We start from the raw sequence: 19,442 nt of genomic DNA on the forward strand, positions 1-19,442 counted from the left end.
AGGCAACTCGGTGAGGGGCTACTGTTAGGGCAGTGCTGGTACGGGGTGGCAGCTGTACTTACAGCTGGGGTAGTCACAGATGTGTCCACCACCACCAGGGAGCCTCCATCAGAGGAAGAATCATAGTCAGTGGTGTCACCTCCTTTCACCCTGTGGGATGCAGCTCCCTGTGTGGCCGGCGCCCCTGCTCCTCTGCCAGATAATTCTAATGCACATATGAACAGGAATACAGAAGGAGAAAGGGGGAGAGGGAGAGAAAGGGAGCACTGTGTAAGTTACAGCACCAACCCCACAGTTGGCTTACACAGTACCATCGCACACAGGGATCAGGAATGAACACTATGCATTGCATTGGCATTCAATTGGCTTGATGCCACAGCAAGATGAGGGCCAACCACCACCAACTGCACACCTCCTGGGACCCACAAAGCCCTGACCGACATGGAATGCAACCGAGCTAGGTTACCCGAATTTGCTAGACACCCATTACCCTTGACCTGCATCACGCTGTAAACTCTGACTTGGCATTAAGGGGCACCCACTAACTCACACCCACCACCCGGATCCCATGCCACCTGCCAATTATTGTAGTAATGCCCACTGCACTCACCCCCTTGTGGCTGCTGTGATGCCCTCAGGCGCCCATCCATCTCTGGGTAGTCCACTGCCAGTATGCGGGCCATCAGGGGGGTCAGGTTCCGATGGACACCCCTTCCTCATTGGGAGGCCATCCCGAGATGGGCCTCCACGGACTTCCGTGCCCAGCCTCTCAGGTCCTCCCACCGTTTCCTGCAGTGGGTGCTCCGCCTGCTGTAGACCCCCAGGATCCGCACGTCCTTGGCGACGGCACGCCACAATCCCTTCTTTTGATGGGCGCTGACTTACAGAGGCAATACCAATAGGAAGACACCATTACACATACAATCCAGCCTCTCACACATATGGCCCACAAATCCTGTTTCCAACTCCATTGGCACACACATTGCCTGGTGCCCACCATGTACACTACCAACAGACCCCCCAAATGACACGATTCCTCCACACACATCTCCATGCAACCTTCCCACATGCATTGTGCCTCACCTGTTGGTCTGGAGGCGGATCCATCTGTCCATAGTGTTGTAGGTCCCCATCCACCAAGCACTCCAACTCCTCCGAAGTGAAGGCAGGGGCCTTTTCCCCGGTCACACGGGCCATGGTAGGTTCCAGACACAGGTCGCATCAGCACACACAGTGTAGGTATTCTCCTGTGGAAAGTCAGGAATCAAGTGAGACTATAGACAAAAAATGGCAGTCACATCTGTGGCGGTCAAATCGGTCACCACTGCTGCTGATCCCCATTGCCCACTGTACTCCATAGAGCCCCATATTACCCAATGAGGAATTGCATGGCAGTGCAAGACCGCCTTCCTCTATGACACCCAACTTCAGCGAAGTTACCGGACAGGCGGTCGCCATTTTATGGTTGTGGACTACTTACAGATCTTCCCTAACTACGTCATTGCTGAAAATTGCACGTACATTGCCATTCCCACTGTCCCATCACATTAATGCTGTATGCACAATGAGGTGGTGGTTCCATTGTTCAAATTGTGACGGCCTACTCACTCTTGTGTCCCTTAGAAACCTACCACTGTGGATGAATAGGAGGAGGAGACAAACCTCCATGTACAGACCTGGCTACACTGGAGGACAGGCACATTCTACTCACCTATAGACTGGACAGGGCCACAATCACAGAGCTGTGTGCACAATCAGAACCTGACCTCACATCAGCTATCCGTCATCCCACTGGGATCCCCACTCTTGTTCAGGGTCTATCAGTGCTCCATTTCCTGGCAACTGGTTATTTCCAAGTGACAGTGGGCTTGGCAGCAGTAATGTCACAGCTAATGTTCTCAATCGTGCTGGAAAGGGTATTGTCTGCCTTTGTGAAACACATGTGCAGCTACATTTCTTTCCCTCAGGTAGAAGATTTGGCCACTGTGAAGGCCGGATTCTATGCTATGGGACATATACCCAATATTACTGGGGCCACTGACGATACACATATTGCGTTTGCCCCCCCGCACCAGAATGAACAGGTGTTCAGGAATCAGAAGAGTTTCCACTCACTGAATGTGCAAATGGTGTGCGCACCAGTACATCTCCCACGTCACTGCCAAGTATCCTAGGTCGGTGCATGACGCCTTCTGAGGAATAGCGGCATCCCAAATATGATGGCACAACTACAGAGGCACAGGGTGTGACTAATCGGTGAGCCAGAGTCCCCACCCACTGTATGTCAATGTATGCCTTCAAATGTTATTCCCATAGGATTGTGTAAGGCTACATTTTGTACCTCAATATCTGCAGGTGACTCTGGCTACCCAAACATATTGTGGCTGCTGACCCCTGTGAGGAATGCCAGGACAGGGTCTGAGACCCGTTATAATTATGCACATGGGCGAACCAGGAAAATAATCAAGAGTACCTTCGGCCTCCTGAAGGCCAGGTTCAGATGCCTGCATCTAACAGGTGGATCCCTATGCTACTCACCTGAGAAGGTCTGTCAGATAGTAGTGGCATGCTGCATGTTGCACAACCTGGCCCTTAGACGATATGTGCCTTTTCTGCAGAAGGAGGGGACTGGAGATGTCCCTGTGGCAGCAGTGGACCTTGAGGACAGTGAGGATGAGGAGGCAGAGGATGAGGATGTGGACAACAGAACATCAGTTATAGATCAATAGTTCCAATGACACACAGGTGAGACAGTGCAACTGACCATTACTCTGACTATTGATGTTTTCTGTGTGGCGGTAGTATGAAGGTATTCACGTCCTTTGCATCTCAACTTACTGTAACCTATGGCTTTTCTTTTTACAGATGTTGGTGATATGACAACAGTGTCCTGATGTGTTTACTGCAGACAGCTACAGGTCATTATTTGTATGCTATCACAGTGTTCAGATTGTGTGCACTAGATGTGAATGTTCCCATAAATGCACATTTTCAGCACATAAAACTGTGTCACTCAAGTTGTGTTCAATGGTGTTTATTGTAGTGCAAATAAATGACTGAAAAGTGCAATGGAATGGGGTGATGGTAGAGGAAATTCCGGGGTATTGTTCCAGTCTGTTTGTAGGACAGGTCCAGTGTCCAAGGGGCTATAGGAAGGGGAGCAAAGGCAGATCAAAGTGGACAAGTTGACAGGGTGGGACAGAAGGGGAACATTCAAGCGAATCTCATTTTCTGGTGGTGGTCTTGGCAAGTGTCTCTGGCTTCTGTCTGGGTCGCAGGAAACGTTTGTGGGGTGGTTCACCTTCTGCAGGGGGAGGGGTGCTGGTGGCCTGTGGGTCCTGTGTTGGGGACTCCTGCCCACTAGCTTCCGTGGATGTGGAGGGCTGGTCAATGGACTGGCTAGTGGTAGGGGCCCACTGGTGTGCTGTTGATTCCCTCATGATGTTGGCCATGTCTGTCAGCACCCCTGCTATGGTGATCATGGTGGTGTTGAGACCCTGCAAGTCCTCCCTGATCTCCTGATAGTGTTCCTCCTGCAGCCGCTTGTTCTCCTGCATGTTGTTAAGGATCTGGACCATTGTGTCCTGGGATTGTTGGTAGGCCCCCAGGACATTGGTGAGTGCCTCCTGGAGAGTTGGTTCCCTGGGCCTGTCCTTCCCCTGGCGCACAGCGGCCCTCCCAGTGTCCCTGTTGCCCTGTGCCTGTGTCCCCTGAACAGTGTGCCCACTGCCACTGACCCCAGGTCCCTGATTGTCTTGGGTGTGAGGTGTGGACTGGGGTCCCTGTACAGGTGAGCACACTGCTGATTGACATGTCCTGGGGGCAAAGGTGTGGGAACGCTGGGTGGGTGCTGTGGTGTTAGATACTGATGGGGGAGCTCTGTGGTTGACTGGGAGTGGGCTGGGATGACCGACTGATCAGTGGTCCCTGATGGGCCAGGTAGTTCATCCAGATCCTGAAGTCTAGAGTTACTGTCATCACTGGGTGCATCTTCTGTTGGGGGACTGGTTAGTCGTGGTACCTCCACTCCGCTGAGATTGGCTGGGACGCCTGTGGGGACGTAAGTGATGTATTATGATTCATGTCCTTGACATATTGTACACCTCTAGCTTCCCCTCCATCGTTGCTGTTGCCCTGCCATCTTTGTGTATGGTGATGTATTGTGGGATTGTTAGTTCTCCATGCTGTGCATGCTTTTGTGATGGGTGTCTATGAAGGGCTGGGTGGGCTGTCCATGCATTGATATTGCATGCAGAGCTTGGCATTGGGGTTTGTCATATGTGTAGGTGCAGTGTGTGGGATGGAATGGAGTGATAGGAGTGAGGGAAAGGGTGTGAGATGGCATGCAGCTATATGGGATGATAAGTAGTAAATGTTGACTCACCAGTGTCCAGTCCTCCAGCAAATCCAGTGAGTCCCTCAGGATGCAGTAATGCCAAGACTTGCTCCTTCCATGCTGTGAGCTGTTGGGGAGGAGGTGGGGGTCTTCCACCAGTCCTCTGTATGGCGAGCTGGTGCCTTGCTGCCATGGAACGTACCTTCCCCCTTAGGTCGTTCCACCTCTTCCTGATTTCGTCCCTTGTTCTTGGATGCTGTCCCACGGCGTTCACCATGTCCACGATTCTCCGCTATAGCTCCATCTTCCTGGCAATTGATATTTTTTGTACCTGTGCTCCAAACAGCTGTGGCTCTACCCTGACTATTTCCTCCACCGTGACCCGCAACTCCTCATCTCTGAAACGGGGGTGCCTTTGTGGCGACATGGGTGTTGTGTGGTGTGTGTAAGTGTGTGGGTGTTGGGTACTGTGGTTGGGAGTGTGAAGTGGGGTGCGAGAGGGATGTATGGATGTATGTGGTGTGTGTGCCTAGTTGTCGCAGTGGTATTGGTGTCAGCCTGGTGGCAATTATTTGTATTCGTAAAGGGTTGTGGGTAATGTGGGTGGGTGTTTTATATTGCTGTGGGTGGGTGTGGTGTGTGTATCAGTGTCAGGTGTGTGTATTTGGTATTGGCCAATGTTGTGTAGTTTACTATTTGGGTGGCCATTCTGAGTGCGCTGGTGTGTACTGCCAATAGTTTACCGCCATTGACTGTCCGCATGGTGATTCTTGGGTCATGATGTGGTGGACATTGTTCTGTTGGTGTAATGGTATGGGTGTTGGTACCGCCACTTTAGCACTGACGTTTGGGCTGGTAGATTTGTGTATGTGGCAGTATTCTGTCGGATTGGTGTGTGTGTGTGTGTCATAATATGGAGAACAGAGATTCGCCACTGCGGTGGTATGTTGGCGGCCGTCATCGCGGCGTGAAGTGGGATTTACCACCAATGTCATGATGAGGGCCATAGTCACTACAAAAGTGTAGTAGAGTTGTTGATACACTCACGAACAATCTGCTTTTGCATATGCAGTGGGAGTTAAGTAAGTATTGGGCTCTTCTATCTGCAACTCAGCAGACTAAGGTTCATAAAATTAACTTGAACTTTGATGTATTTTGGAAAATTCAAAAAAGGATGGAAGTATAATGGATGTGTGAAATATAATATGAGTGAAAGGAAATAATGTGTGTGTGTGCGTGTGAATGAAAGGGTGCATAATAATAATAATAATAATCATATAGGTAGGTGATGAGGAGGAGGATAGGATGCATGTGTGGATGAAGGATGGATTAAAGGGTACACGGATAAAGGATGCCAGCTCAGGTGGATGAAAGGATATGGGTAAAAGGATTCCATGCCTGGATGGGTGAATGGACTCCTTGGGTGGATTAGATCTTTCGGATGGGCCAATGGGTGAAAGGATGCATGAGTGGTTATTGGGTAAATGTATATTGGTTAAAGGTTAGTAGAGAGCCATGTTTGGAATTTGGATAGTTTTAAATGGTGAAGGACTGGATGAGAGAATGTACTGCTTAGCTTAAATGGTGTGTATCAAAGTCAAGGGTGAAGAAGTATAAAAGTACTAGAAGAACACATTTGCAACGATGAATAGATAAATGCTTGGAATGAAGAAACAAGGGAGCTCTCTTGGATAGGGACATTTTTCTCACCTACTTTACTTGGTTGGAATGTTTTTTATAAAAGGTTTGATGCAAAGGTTTGGATGGTATTTCAGAATATTCCCTTGACTCACAGTATTTTTCAAGCAAGACAGGTAATATGTATCCCAGAATCAATTTACCATCGCCTCCCTTGCTATGGCCTTTCACCAGTGCCACCCATGATGACCTAACAGCTGTATGGTTCAATTTGGCAGAATCTGCACTGCAATGTTGGCTGTGCAATGTGCACCTGTCAGATTAAGTTAAGTTAATGTGTCAAACACTTTGCAATGCATAGCAATGCTTATAAAGATGTGCTCACTGTGTCAGTTAATTCCAGGTTCTTCACTCCTTTAATCTTTCTTAAGTTCCACCCCAGACTTCTGAATAAATACTGTCTTTGGTTGAGCCACAGTTTTCAAGCCAAGTGATAAATATAATTATTATGTCTTCCATAATAGATTTACTTCTGTCCTCAGTTTTCCCTTTCAACATTTGCTAACCACAGTGAGTCACACTACTAACCAAACCTTAGGCACATGATGATGACAATGATAAGGAATTGATTGATCTGTAAACTGTGTACTCAACCTTCCCATCCCAATCCACTCTACCCTACCCTGCAGTTAAATACAAAAAGAAGATTCCTTTCCTTACTGCAAAGCAAATTTATATTTTTCCAAAAAAGTAGTTTTTACAATGTGTGGTGGAGGAGGGGCATCAGGACAGTGAGTAAAGTGGTCAATAAGTAAGTGCCTCGATTTTCCTGAATGGAATCGTCTGTGATGATGCAAATGTGCCACATACAATCTAAATCCCATTCCTTAATCCTTTCCCTGTACTGCAGTGCATCGTTTCTCCGACCGCCTACGTATGGCAGAAAGGATGTCTGCATGATTAAATATATTATGTGGTGTATTTCATTCTTATTATTAATTAGCCTTGTAGTCCAGATACAAAGAAGAACATTTTATTGGAAGAAAATAATTTTCTCGTACAGCTGCCTCAGCTGCAGACAGTAACGAGTACGACTATGGCGCCAGCTGAGCTAGCAATGCCACTGTAAATTTACAACAGTAGAGCAGAAACATACTGCTACTGTGCTACTACACTAGATTTTAAACAAGTGCTTTGCTCAGAGCATGGTTTACAATTTTTCTTTCTACTTTCTTGATATAGCTATTCCTGCTGTTCCACCATCACGGCAGGAAATAGCAGCCTGTCTGCGGCAGACAAATCTGGAGGCCATATGGGCCTAGTACCAGAGGCTGGTGGTCCTCAAGGAAGAAAAGGAGAAGGCAGTAGTCACCGGTACTCAGGGCCCCAGCCAAGCCCTAGTGCCTCCAGCACCACTTGCAGGCTTTTCCTTTTGGACACTAAGGAGCACCTCCAATAGGGTTGTTTGGCCTCCAATTCCATAGTTTGTACCAATCTTACCCCAACTAACACTTGCTCGGCAAATTGAGCATATGGCAATGTTTGGCTCCTTTTCACTAACCATAAAGAAGTCCCAAAATGGGGAGGTCAACTTTCTAACACTGGTGCCACTGCCAATGTCTAAAGAAGTGGTGGTAGGTGGATGTTGTTTTGATGACGTTTGCCTCTCTGGTGGGTGTGAATGTAGGTTGCACCTGGGGCCTTCTAAATCTGGAAGCTGGTGAAGTTGGTGGTATTGCTGCCACATCTCTCGGAGCAGGTTGAGAAGATGGGGTAATGTTTGACTCCACTGGGGCTGGGCTAACATCCATGATGACTGGCTCATTGTCAGACTTGTCACCCTCCTCCATAACTCCACGGGTGCAGGATTGTCTTATGGTGTCAGGTCCAGCATTGGAGTTCCTTGTGGTTGCAGGGGGGCCCACAGAAACACTCTGCAGGTGTGGACTAAGGAGCCACAGGTGGCCTCAGGTTTCATGGGAAGGGGAGATATGAGGATACTCTTGGTTCTCTTCTCCTGGGTAGGGGTAGATGGGTGCAGAGGTGTCCTAGGACATCGGATCTTTGTCTCCTGGTCACTCACGGTTGTGTGGGGGTCAGCAGAAATAGTCTTCAAACGCCACCGAGAGTTCCACAGTGGGTGAGCACAGAGTGGGTTTCTTTTCTGGAGGGCCTGGGCACCACGCTGATACTGTTAGCCCACTTCAACATGGGATGGGCTAGGTCGGGTGCAGTGGTGATGTCCGGCGTCGGGTTTCTGGCAGTCCTGGTCCTCTCAGTTCTTTCTTGGGTGTTGGCAGATGCAGCGGAGCAGCTCCACTACTCCAAGGGAGTTCCTCCTGGCGATTAGCGAAGCACTGGCAGTTCTCCCAGTTTCTTCAACACTGCAGTGGCAGGACAGGTCAGTTGCTCCTCGAGGATGAGGTGCAGCAGGCAGGCCAGCAGGGTTAGTGCCAAGATAGTCGTGCTCCTCTTGGGTTCAGCAGGTTTCTTGTCCACTCCTTCTTTTGTGTCCAGCGAAGATCTGAGGATCTGGTATCAGGGGGTCCCCTAAATACTTAAGGGGTGTTAAGGAGAGTGAAGGGTAGTAGCCAATGGGCTACTTACCCTTGGGGTCATTACACCCCCTAGATGACCACGTCCTCTGGGGAAGGTGCATCACCCTGTCCAGAATTCCTAAATTTGACCACACACAAGATGGTGGAATTTCCTAAGTCATGTCCACATCAGGCTGGCCACACCAGGGGTGTTCCCAGTCTGGAAGCGTAACACGCCTCCTGAATGGCTAATTTTCCCACCTGGGGCAGGGGGGGTTGGCATCCTCCTCTGAGGAACACCAGATCTGTGTACCAAATGGGGTGGGATTCTTTCAAACTCCTGCCTTGGAATTCAGGTCATCCTGTGGAGAGGGGCGGGTAACACCCCAGCCCAGAAATGCTTTTGTCTTTGACCTCTCAAGAACAGTGGCTCTCCCCCTGGGAGGTCAGATTCTCGTCTGCTGGTGTCAGACTGGCCAGAACAGGTCAGTGACCTCACCAACAGTTGGTAGGTTTTTTAGGGGGCCTCTCTGGGTGCATGTACTAATAAATCCATCACTGGAATCAGTCAGTCAGTCAAAGATCTTTATTCAGCAATTGCCATAAAAGTACAAATTAACATCACATATCCAAGTAAACAAACAAACAAACAAAAGGACTAAAACACAGCTCATAAGATCATATCTTACATATATTACAAAAAAGAAGGCAAAATAATCTAGTCCAAGTTCCTCTTTAGCAAGTATTTCAGTATTCTTATCAGAACATTAACTACTATCATACAATATAAAATCAGAAGCTTTTTAGCTACCCTAAAATATAGTAAAAGCCTTTCTCCCTGTGGGAGGATCTATCCTATACCAAATATAAAATCTAAAGTTTTAAAATAGAAATAAGTTTTAAAAATCAGCATAAATAGATTAATAAATTGCAAAAGTTATTAGTATCGATTCCTAATAGCAATAGATGATCTTATAAAATTTAATACCTGAAAACAAATTTTGACATTTGATAATTTCTGAAGGTATATCAAAGCTTCCTTGTAATGGATCGGTCTTAATGTACGTAAAATAGGTAAGATAAAAGCATTCCTCGGGGTGGCATAAAGGGAATAAAAAATAAAAAAGTGGGAAGTACTTTGCTTTGAACAAGCATCACAGGGACAAGGTGATAAGTCTTTTTGCCAAATACACTGATTCGGAAAGGCCACCTTAAAATGAATCAAGTTCAGTCTAAAAAAGGTTAACAGAGAGTATATTTTTGGACATGAAAACCAGGTCAAATAGGGTTCTATATGTAAGGCAGTGACAATCTGGGTATAAGAATCTAATGGTTTCAATTACAAACAGCTATGAAGTCTTATGTCTAAGGTATGCTCAAAGTATCGTGATTTCAGCAGGGACCTAGCGGTTGTGGTTAGCAGTTGTGGTTCATCAAACATATACTTAAGCCCCAATTTATCAAAAGATGATCACAGATATGAGAGCCAGGGGATCCTGTTCGAGTTGGCCAGCTGAATGCATTCAGTAATACATTCCTGTACAAGACTTGCCGCTGGATTCGTCCAACATCTAATCCACAACAAAAGAGGAGCAATAGAGACTGTGGCCCATATTTATACTTTTTTAGCGCCGCATTTGCGTAATTTTTTTAAGCAAAAACGGCGCAAACTTGCAAAATACAATTGTATTTTGTAAGTTTGCGCAGTTTTTGCGTCAAAAAGCGGCGCAAATGCTGCGCTAAAAAAGTATAAATATGGGCCTGTGTCCTCTAAGAAACATTGACCCACCTCCTCGTGGATAATGATGTTTGCTATACACTTGGGTACCATCAACAGTCTGCGCATACATTTATTCTCAATACATTCGAGAGTAGGTACTTTGATGTGGCCCCAGACACCAGCCCCGTATAGGGCTGCTGAGGCACACTTGGAATTATATAGCGTCATAATCTGAGAAGACGGTCTATGACCCAGTTTACAGGCGAATCGAAAAATCGCTTCCATGTTCCTTGCCATTTTTTGGGTCTTAAATTTAAGGTGGGTATTCCAAAGCATGGAAGAACTTAAATGCATTCCTAGGTAGAAGAAATCTCTCACCTTGTTAATATTGTTGCCCCTCATAGTAAATTGTTTAGATTTTGTATTTCGGGGGCCACCTATCATAACAAATGTCTTAGAATAATTGACTTTCAAATCGAGGTCCAACATAAAGTTCAGAAATAGGTCCAACAGGCCTTGTAAACTGTTTGCAGTATGTGCAATAAGTACAGCATCATCTACATATAACAAAACTGGAAGCTATCTCTGACCCATCTTTGGCACGTCCTTCCCATTTTTTATCAAAAGTCCGTTTATATATATTGAAAAAAGAAAGTGAGCCAGAATACATCCCTGTCTTACTCCCCTAGAAGAGGGAATGGGGGCAGTTCTCTGTCCCGAAGGGCCAAACTGAGCTGAAACCTTTAAATCCATATGAAGGCGCTTTATAAGTTCCAATAGAGTCACGTCACACCCCAAAGTTTCCATGATTTGCCTCAACTTCTCCCTATTTACCAAGTCAAATGCACTGGATAAGTCAATAAAAGCCATATGAATTGACTCCCTTTTGGCAGTTACATATTTACTGAGAATAAGATTCAAGTTTAATACTTGCTCAACTGTGCCCAAACCGAGTCTAAAACCAAACTGAATTGAAGATAAAATCTGTGTCTGTAGCACCCAATATCACTTGAATCAGTAAGGGTTTAATAATAAGAGATGGTTGCTACCAAGCATCCCTATTTTCAATGAAGCCATCATGTAGCTGGGGAACTCATACTGACCAGTGCCCAGCACATTTCTTTAATATGGCTTCCCTTCAAACTCACTATGTCTAAGAATCGACACTTTCATAGTGGGGCATACCTGCTCATGCATAAATGCCCTCACTTGTAACATAATGGGCCCTACCTTAGGGCTGAAGGCTTGCTGTAGGGGTGACTTACAGATGTTACAAGCAGTGGTTTTAGGGAACATGGCACAAAAGTGCATGTCATGTCGTGTTTTCAATTTTGGGAGCACCTATTCACGCAGCCTGCAATGGCAGCCTACAAAAGGTTGGTGATGGGTCCCTGAGAATGGCACAAGTGGTGGTGCAGCGCTGAGGGGCCCTCTTCAGTACCCTTGCCCTAGGTACCAGGGGTGCCATTTACTGGGGACCTATAGAGGTGCTGAAGGGCCTGGTTACTTGGGGATCAAGTAACCAAGTTGTTGTTTTGGGGAAGAAACACTGAAAATGCCCTTCCTCTTTCTGACATCAGATTTGAACCCCCGTAGGTATGACTCGGACCTTGCAAGGAGAGATGATCTGCTTTGTTCTGCAGCTCTGATCTCAAATCTTAAGATTCAAGATCAGAGCTACAGTCCTCCAAATGAAGGGGGTTTTCAAACCTATTACAATACTACCAAGCGGCTCAGCTCCAATACGTGATGGAGTGGTCTCAGAAGGAATCCGAGAAACACTGGCCATTTATGGGCTTGGCGGTCGCTGGGTCACACTTATGGAAGGTCTCATTCCTGAAACTCTCACAGAGAGCGTGGGGACCTCTACTCCTCCCCAGTCACCAAAGCCACCCTGGAAATGTGGGATCGAGTGGCGACGCGCAAGAGCCTTTCATCGTTCTACTCCCCGCTAACGCCGATCGTGGGCAATACTGACTTTACACCAGGACTGGACTTGGCTGTGTTACAACAATGGCAATGCACCTGATGCCAATCTCTCGCCCATCTCTTTCATAAGAAGGGAATCTCTCCCCTTTGAACTGCTGCAAGCAAATTACGCACTGCCAGAATTGAAGAGAATGCATTACATACAGGTCCGACATTGGCTAACGAACAATGCCCCCTCACTTTGTTTGAGAAGTGGTTGGTAACTAAGACCTCAGCTAAACACCTTATTACAAAACTTTATGGTATCTTGCAACATTCCTCCCCGCTAACTAAGATCTTGGGGCAGAAATTGTGGGAAGTAGAACTGAGTTTACAATGGACACAAAAATAATCAGAGGAGGTGTACTATAGAGCACCCCACACAGTGTGTAACACAGCCAGCACTGAGGCTACTACTAAAATAGTCACTTATTGGTTCCTCACATCGGGGCGCTTGCACAGGGGTAACCCTGCATGTAATGCGGACTGCTGGAGAAACTGTCCCTAGGGATGTTACTTCATTTGCTATGGGACTGCCTCAAACTTGCGCAATACTGGGACGTGATCCTAATTGACATAGACGCCCACTTTAACACACAACTACCTTGATTCCCCATCTACACTATCTTTGGACTAAAAACGCCTTCCCGCTTAAATCACATGGAGGGCGACACATTGGTCTTGCTCTAGAAGCAGCCGTCCGGAACATCCTTTCACACTGGGGCACTGACAAACTCCCGAAGCACCTCAATTGGATCCATTGCCTATGTCATGTTCTGGGAATGGAGGAGCTCACCTTAGTCCTAACAGCTCACGGCAACTCCTACAGGGAGCTCTGGTGCCCTTACATAGCTCTCCTATCCAAGGAATTTCGAGAACTCACATGGCCTAGAGATTTATGCTTGCTGCATTAGACAGATGCTGATACAACCACAGGGACCAAGACCAAGAAGGCTGATCAGGACGAACCCACAAATAGTATTTAGGTTCTCACCTTTCTGAGGACATTAGCTATGATACTCCAGGGAGAGGGCAAGGAAGGGGTGTAGATTGTTGGAATGTATGTTGCAATATTATTTATTTGGTTATAATCAGGACTGCTGTGTCGCTCAATGTTTGCTGGTTTCTTTATACTGAAATGCAATGAAAAGATCTCAGCTATAAAGGTGATGCCCCTTTATTCCTTTTGCAAGCCAACAAAAAGCATTATGAGGGTTGGGGAATGTGCTCAGAATTTTAAACCAGTGTTGTGTACTTTTTCTCAAGAAAAAGGAATAACTCTTGATGCTGTACTGACACACTGCTGGTTTATTCGCAACTATATAGGACGTCGGCCTGGTCTATGACCACTTGTTCACCCCGTATATTATCAAAGTTTGTAAACAGAAGCAGAAAACACAGTTGCTAAGGGTCCCCCTGTAGGAGGCTGGCCTGGTGTGTGGTGGGTACCTATGGTACTTACACCTTATACCAGGTCCAGTTATCCCTTATTAGTGTAGTGTAGGCAGTGTCTAGAAGCCAGGCTCTCTAGAGGTAGCTGTGGATGTGGAAGGCGTATCTAGGAGACATGCAAAGCTCATACAATACCACTGTAGTCACACAGTACTTACACACAAGAAAGAAATCATTCAGTGTTACAAAAATACAGGTACTTTATTTTGGTGACACAAATACCAAAAATACCAGAGACTATACTCCTTTACGAGGTAAGTAATACACAAACTATATACACTTGTATGTAGAAATAGGTATAAAAACAGTTAGAAAACTGTGCAATCAGTGAAAATCACAATCGTTAGAATTGGGCCTAGGGAGAGCACAAACTATATACTAAGAAAGTGGAATGCGAAAGTCGGTCCCCCACCTAGGCAAGTGTAGTGTGTAGAGTGGAGCTGGGAGTACTAGAAAACCCCAAAGGTAACTACCACACACCACCCCAGTGTCCAGGAAAGCAGGGGTAAATCACAGTAACTTTCCCAGAACACACACGGAAACGAGAAGAGGAATTATGCAAAATCTAGAAGCAACAGCAAAACTACAACAGTGGATTCCTGGACAAGAAGACCTGTGGAAGAAGGGGACCAAGTCCAAGAAGCACAGACGAGTGCAGGAAGAACAGGAGCAACAGGATAACCCAGATGAAGGTGCAAAAGGATAACCCTGGAGGGTGCAAGTGATTTCCCATGCCAGATGGAGGATTGCAGTCGGGTTTGCGTCGTTGGAGTCTGCCAACAAGCCTTGTTACATGCAAAGCTTGCGGTTAGTCAAAAATGGCACTGCCCTGGACCAGGAAGGACCAGGTGGACTCTACCCAGGAGGGGGAGTCAGAGGGGGCCCTCGGAACTCAGAGATCCCACAGAAGACCAGGCAGTGCACACAGGAGTACCACAGCATGGATACAAGAAAGTTGCAAAAGAGGCCCAAGCAGCACTACAACAAAGGCTCCCACACTGCTAGAGAACCACTCAGGAAGCTGTGTGTCGCAGGATAGAGTGCTGGGGACTGGAGCTACAAGTGCACGAAGGACTTGGAGGAAGGATGCCGACAAGCCTCTGCAGCTGCAAAAGACTCTGTGCACAGGGCTACTCTCTTGCATGGGAAGGCAAGGTCTTACGTCCACCAAAGTGGATCAACTGGAAGAGAGGACCGTCGGGACCACTTCAGTCTACCTCCCTTGATGCAGGATCCATGCAGCTCAGCAGGAGAGGAGATCCACGCAGCCAGTCATCGTCACAGTTGGCACCTGCAGAAGCAAGGGAGTGACTTCTTCACCCCAAGGGAGATTCCTTCACTCTTCTGACGCAGGCTGAAGATGCGTTGTCTTCAGAGGATGCACGACTGAAAACAGTTGCAGTTGCTGGCAGGAGCTGGAGATATAGGCCCTCATTCCGACATTGGCCGGCGGCGGTCGCCGCCGGCCTGTCGGGGGCCGCCAGAATACCGTTCTGCGGTCGAAAGACCGCGGCGGTGATTCTGACTTTCCCGCTGGGCTGGCGGGCGGCCGCCTTCAGGCCGCCCGCCAGCCCAGCGGGAAAGAGGCTTCCACGATGAAGCCGGCTCGGAATCGAGCCGGCGGAGTGGAAGCTGTGCGACGGGTGCAGTTGCACCCGTCGCGTATTTCACTGTCTGCGAAGCAGACAGTGAAATACATTTAGGGGCCCTCTTACGGGGGCCCCTGCAGTGCCCATGCCAGTGGCATGGGCACTGCAGGGGCCCCCAGGGGCCCCGCGACCCCCCCTACCGCCATCCGGTTCCCGGCGGGAGAACCGCCGGGAACTGGATGGCGGTAGGGGGGGTCGGAATCCCCTCGGCGGCGCAGCTAGCTGCGCCGCCTTGGAGGATTCCTATGGGCGGCGGTACACTGGCGGGAGACCGCCAGTGTTGCCGGTCCGACCGCGGCTTTACCGCCGCGGTCGGAATGCCCATTGGAGCACCGCCGGCCTGTCGGCGGTGCTCCCGCGGTCCTCCACCCTGGCGGTTTGAAACCGCCAGGGTCGGAATGAGGGCCATAATGTTGCAGAAAGCGTCTTGCTTCTTTGTTGCAGCTTGTAGAGTTCCTGGAGGGTCCAGATGCAGTTTCTTCAGTGAGAAGTTAAAGTGGACGATGCAGAGGACTCCTGCTGGAGTCTTGCAATGCGAATCTGAGGAACCACCCAAAGGAGAGACCCTGAATAACCCTGAAGGGGGGATTGGCCACTTAACCCAGTAAGCACTTATCAGATGAGGGCTTTGACGTCACATGCTGGCACTGGCCACTCAGATGCTCCCAGAGTTCCCTGCCAACCTTAAATCCAAGATCGCAAAACCCAGGGATCCTCTAGAGGAGCTCTAAATACCACCCATGTGGTAGTGATGGACAGGGGAGTTGTAACTCCCTTTTCCTTTCTCTAGTTCTGCGCCAGAGCAGGGACTGGGTGTCCCTGAACAGGTGTAGACTGGTTTATGCAAGGAGGGCACCAAATATGCCCTTCAAAGGATTTCCAGTGGCTTGGGGAGGCTACCCCTTCCAGGCCTGTAACACCTATTTCCAAAGGGAGAGTGTGTAACACCCCTCTTCCAAAGGAAATCCTTTCTTTTGCCTTCCTGGGCTCAAGCTTTACAAGCAACAGGGGGGCATAAACCTGTCTGTGAGGTGGCAACAGCTGGGGCTGCCTGGAAAACCTCAGAAGGCTGGAATGGCAATACTAGGGGTCCTCTAAGGAGCCCCCAGAGTGCATGTAATCATACAACCAATGCTTGCAAAAGCATTAGGGTATGATTCCAACATGTTTGATACCAAACATGCCTCTTTTAGGAGCTATGTCCAGTACACATGCAAAATGGCATCCCTGCACTCACGAAGTTCGGGAAAATGGTCCTGAAGGTCGTGGGGACACCTCTGCTAGTGCAGGGATGCCTTCACACACAAGTACTTTGCACCATGCCCTCAGGGCTGGAGGTCATGCTATAGGGGTGACTTAAAGGTGACCTGGTGCAGTGAAAATGGCAATGAAAGGGTGCTTGCACCTTTTCACGCAGGCTGCAATGGCAGTCCTGCAGAAGCCAGAGACTATTGCTAATACCCCCGACAGGATATAAGACTCTCCTGATTGTCACCCTTGTGTCCCACTCTGCCACCCTGTCCACCTTGAACTACCATTGCTCCACTTCCTATGCCCCCTTGGACAATGCACCTGTGATACAAATAGACTGGACTCTACCTTGGACATTCCTTCACCATCACCCCAGCCCATTGCACATCCCCCTCTGCTTATTAGCACTTAAATAAACATAATTTGAATAAATACAAGTATGGAGTCTGTCAAATGATTGAACTATGTATTAGTTTAACAAGATTTAAACACTGCAGTACAACTGTACAGTAATGTATACCTAGGAATGACCTGTAGTTGGCTGCAGTCAACACACCATGAGCAATATTGGGGCACAAATATCTGAAAATAGAGATGCCAAAGGGTACAGTAAGTGGCCATAGAAGTGGGAATGTCAAACACAAAACTGTCAATGTAAAGTGAATTTACAGTGTCTTACCTGTGTGTCATCGGAAGTATTGTCATATTATTTCACTTCTGTTGTCCTCATCCTCATCCTCTGCCTCCTCATCTTCACTGTCCAGAGGGTCCACTGCTGCCACACGCCCATCTCCAACCTCATCCTCCTGCAGAAAAGGCACCTTGCGACGTAAGACAAGGTTGTGCAACATACAGCATACCACGATGATCTGGCACACCTTCTTTGGTGAGTAGTACAGTGATCCACCTGTTAGATGGAGGCAACGAAACCTGGTCTTCAGGAGGCCAAATGTCCTTTCTATAATTCTTCTTGTTCACCCATGTGCCTCATTGTAACATTCCTCTGCCCTTGTCCTGGGATTCCTCACAGGGGTCAGTCGCCATGAGAGGTTGGAGTAACCAGAGTCACCTGCAAATATCGAGGGACAACTGTTAAACACACACTAACCCTTAGGGTCCACACCATACCCATACACCAACATCCACTGGGTGGGAACCAGGGCTCACCTATAAGCCACACCCTGTGCCTCTGGAGTTGAGCCATCACATATGGGATGCTGATATTCCTCAAGATAAAGGTATCATGCACAGACCCAGGATACTTTGCATTGACATGGGAGATGTACTGGTCTGCCAAGCACACCATCTGCACATTCATGGAGTGAAAGATCTTTCGATTTCTGAACACCTGTTCATTTCTCCGGGGGGGGGGGACAAATTCAATATGTGTACCATCAATGGTCCCAATAATGTTGGGGATATGTCTCATTGCATAGAAATCAGCTTTCACTGTAGCCAAATCTTCCACCTGAGGGAAAACAATGTAGCTGCACATGTGTTTAATCAGGGCAGACAACACTCTGGTCAGCACTATTGAGAAAATTGGCTGAGACATTCCTGCTGCCAAGCCCACTGTCACCTGGAAGGAGCCAGTTGCCAGGAAATGGAGAATTGAAAGGGCTTGCACAAGAGGGGGGATCCTGGTGGGCTGACGGATAGCAGATATCAGGTAAGGTTCCAATTAGACACACAGCTCTGTGATTGTGGCCCTGTCCAGACTACAGGTGAGGATAATGTGTCTGTCCTCCATTGTTGCCAAGTTCACCAGGGGCCTGTACATGGGGGGATGTCTCCATCTATTATTTATCTGCAGCGGTTGCAATCTAGGGGGAAAATGGCGAGCAGCTGGTCAATATTCCATATTTCCAAACACTACACTGCATTGTATGTTGTAACTGTAACAGTAGATAGTTGGCTAGGCCCAATGGTGCCTATGTGTACTGTGACGCAGTTAGGTGCCATGGCCTGCCCCCCTGAAATGGCGTCTACCTGTCCTATATGGAGGGACATGTGGAAATGAGGTAATTCCGCTGACGTGTGCCGTTGTGGGAGGCAATCGAGAACCGCCGTGCAACTCCTCATTGGATACCATTGGGCCCTATGGGTTCCAGTGGCCAATGGTAATGTACACCGGCGGTGACGGTACGCACCGTTGCAGACGTGACCGCCATTTTCTATCTGTTCACTCACTTGCTACCTGACCGCAAGTGCTGCTGTGACCTGTGTCTGGAAACGACCATGGCTTGTGTCACTCGGAAAGGGCCGCTGCCTTCACCGCTGTGGAGTTAGAGAGACTGGTGGATGGGGTCCTACCCCAGTACTGAATGCTGTATGGGCCTCCAGACCAACAGGTTTGTACACTGTGAGCACAATGCATGGGGCATGAATGCATGGAGTGGTGTGTGTGAGGGCCCGTGTAGTGGGGGGGGTTGGTGGAAGGGCCCTGGACAGCGTGCTGCATGTATGGTGGTCAATGTCTGTGCGTAAGGGGTTGTGAGGGCTATGGTGGGCCATAAATGTAACAGGCAGGACGGTCTGACTGATACCTTTTCCTCTGTGTATTTCTCTGCAGGTCAGCGCCCATCAAAAAAAGGGTACATGGCGTCCCATCGCCAAGGATGTGCGGACCCTGGGTGTCTATGGCACGGGGAGCATCCACTATTGGGCAGAGGTCTGTGGGTCTCAGGTATGCTGCAATTGGCGTTAGGTATCCCTGTCCATGGGCTGGTGACTAGCATTGTGACTGGTAGTGCATTGCCTAGTGCGTAGGGCTGTTCCCTGTGTGTGTGTGTGTGGTGTAAGCCAACGGTGGTGTTGTTGGCGCCATTGACTAAGTGTATCCTTTGTCTCCCCCCCCTTTTTGTTTTGCCACCCTGTCCTTATGAGCATTA

Source organism: Pleurodeles waltl, chromosome 11 (genome assembly GCF_031143425.1).
Source record: "Pleurodeles waltl isolate 20211129_DDA chromosome 11, aPleWal1.hap1.20221129, whole genome shotgun sequence".
Taxonomy (NCBI): Eukaryota; Metazoa; Chordata; class Amphibia; order Caudata; family Salamandridae; genus Pleurodeles; species Pleurodeles waltl.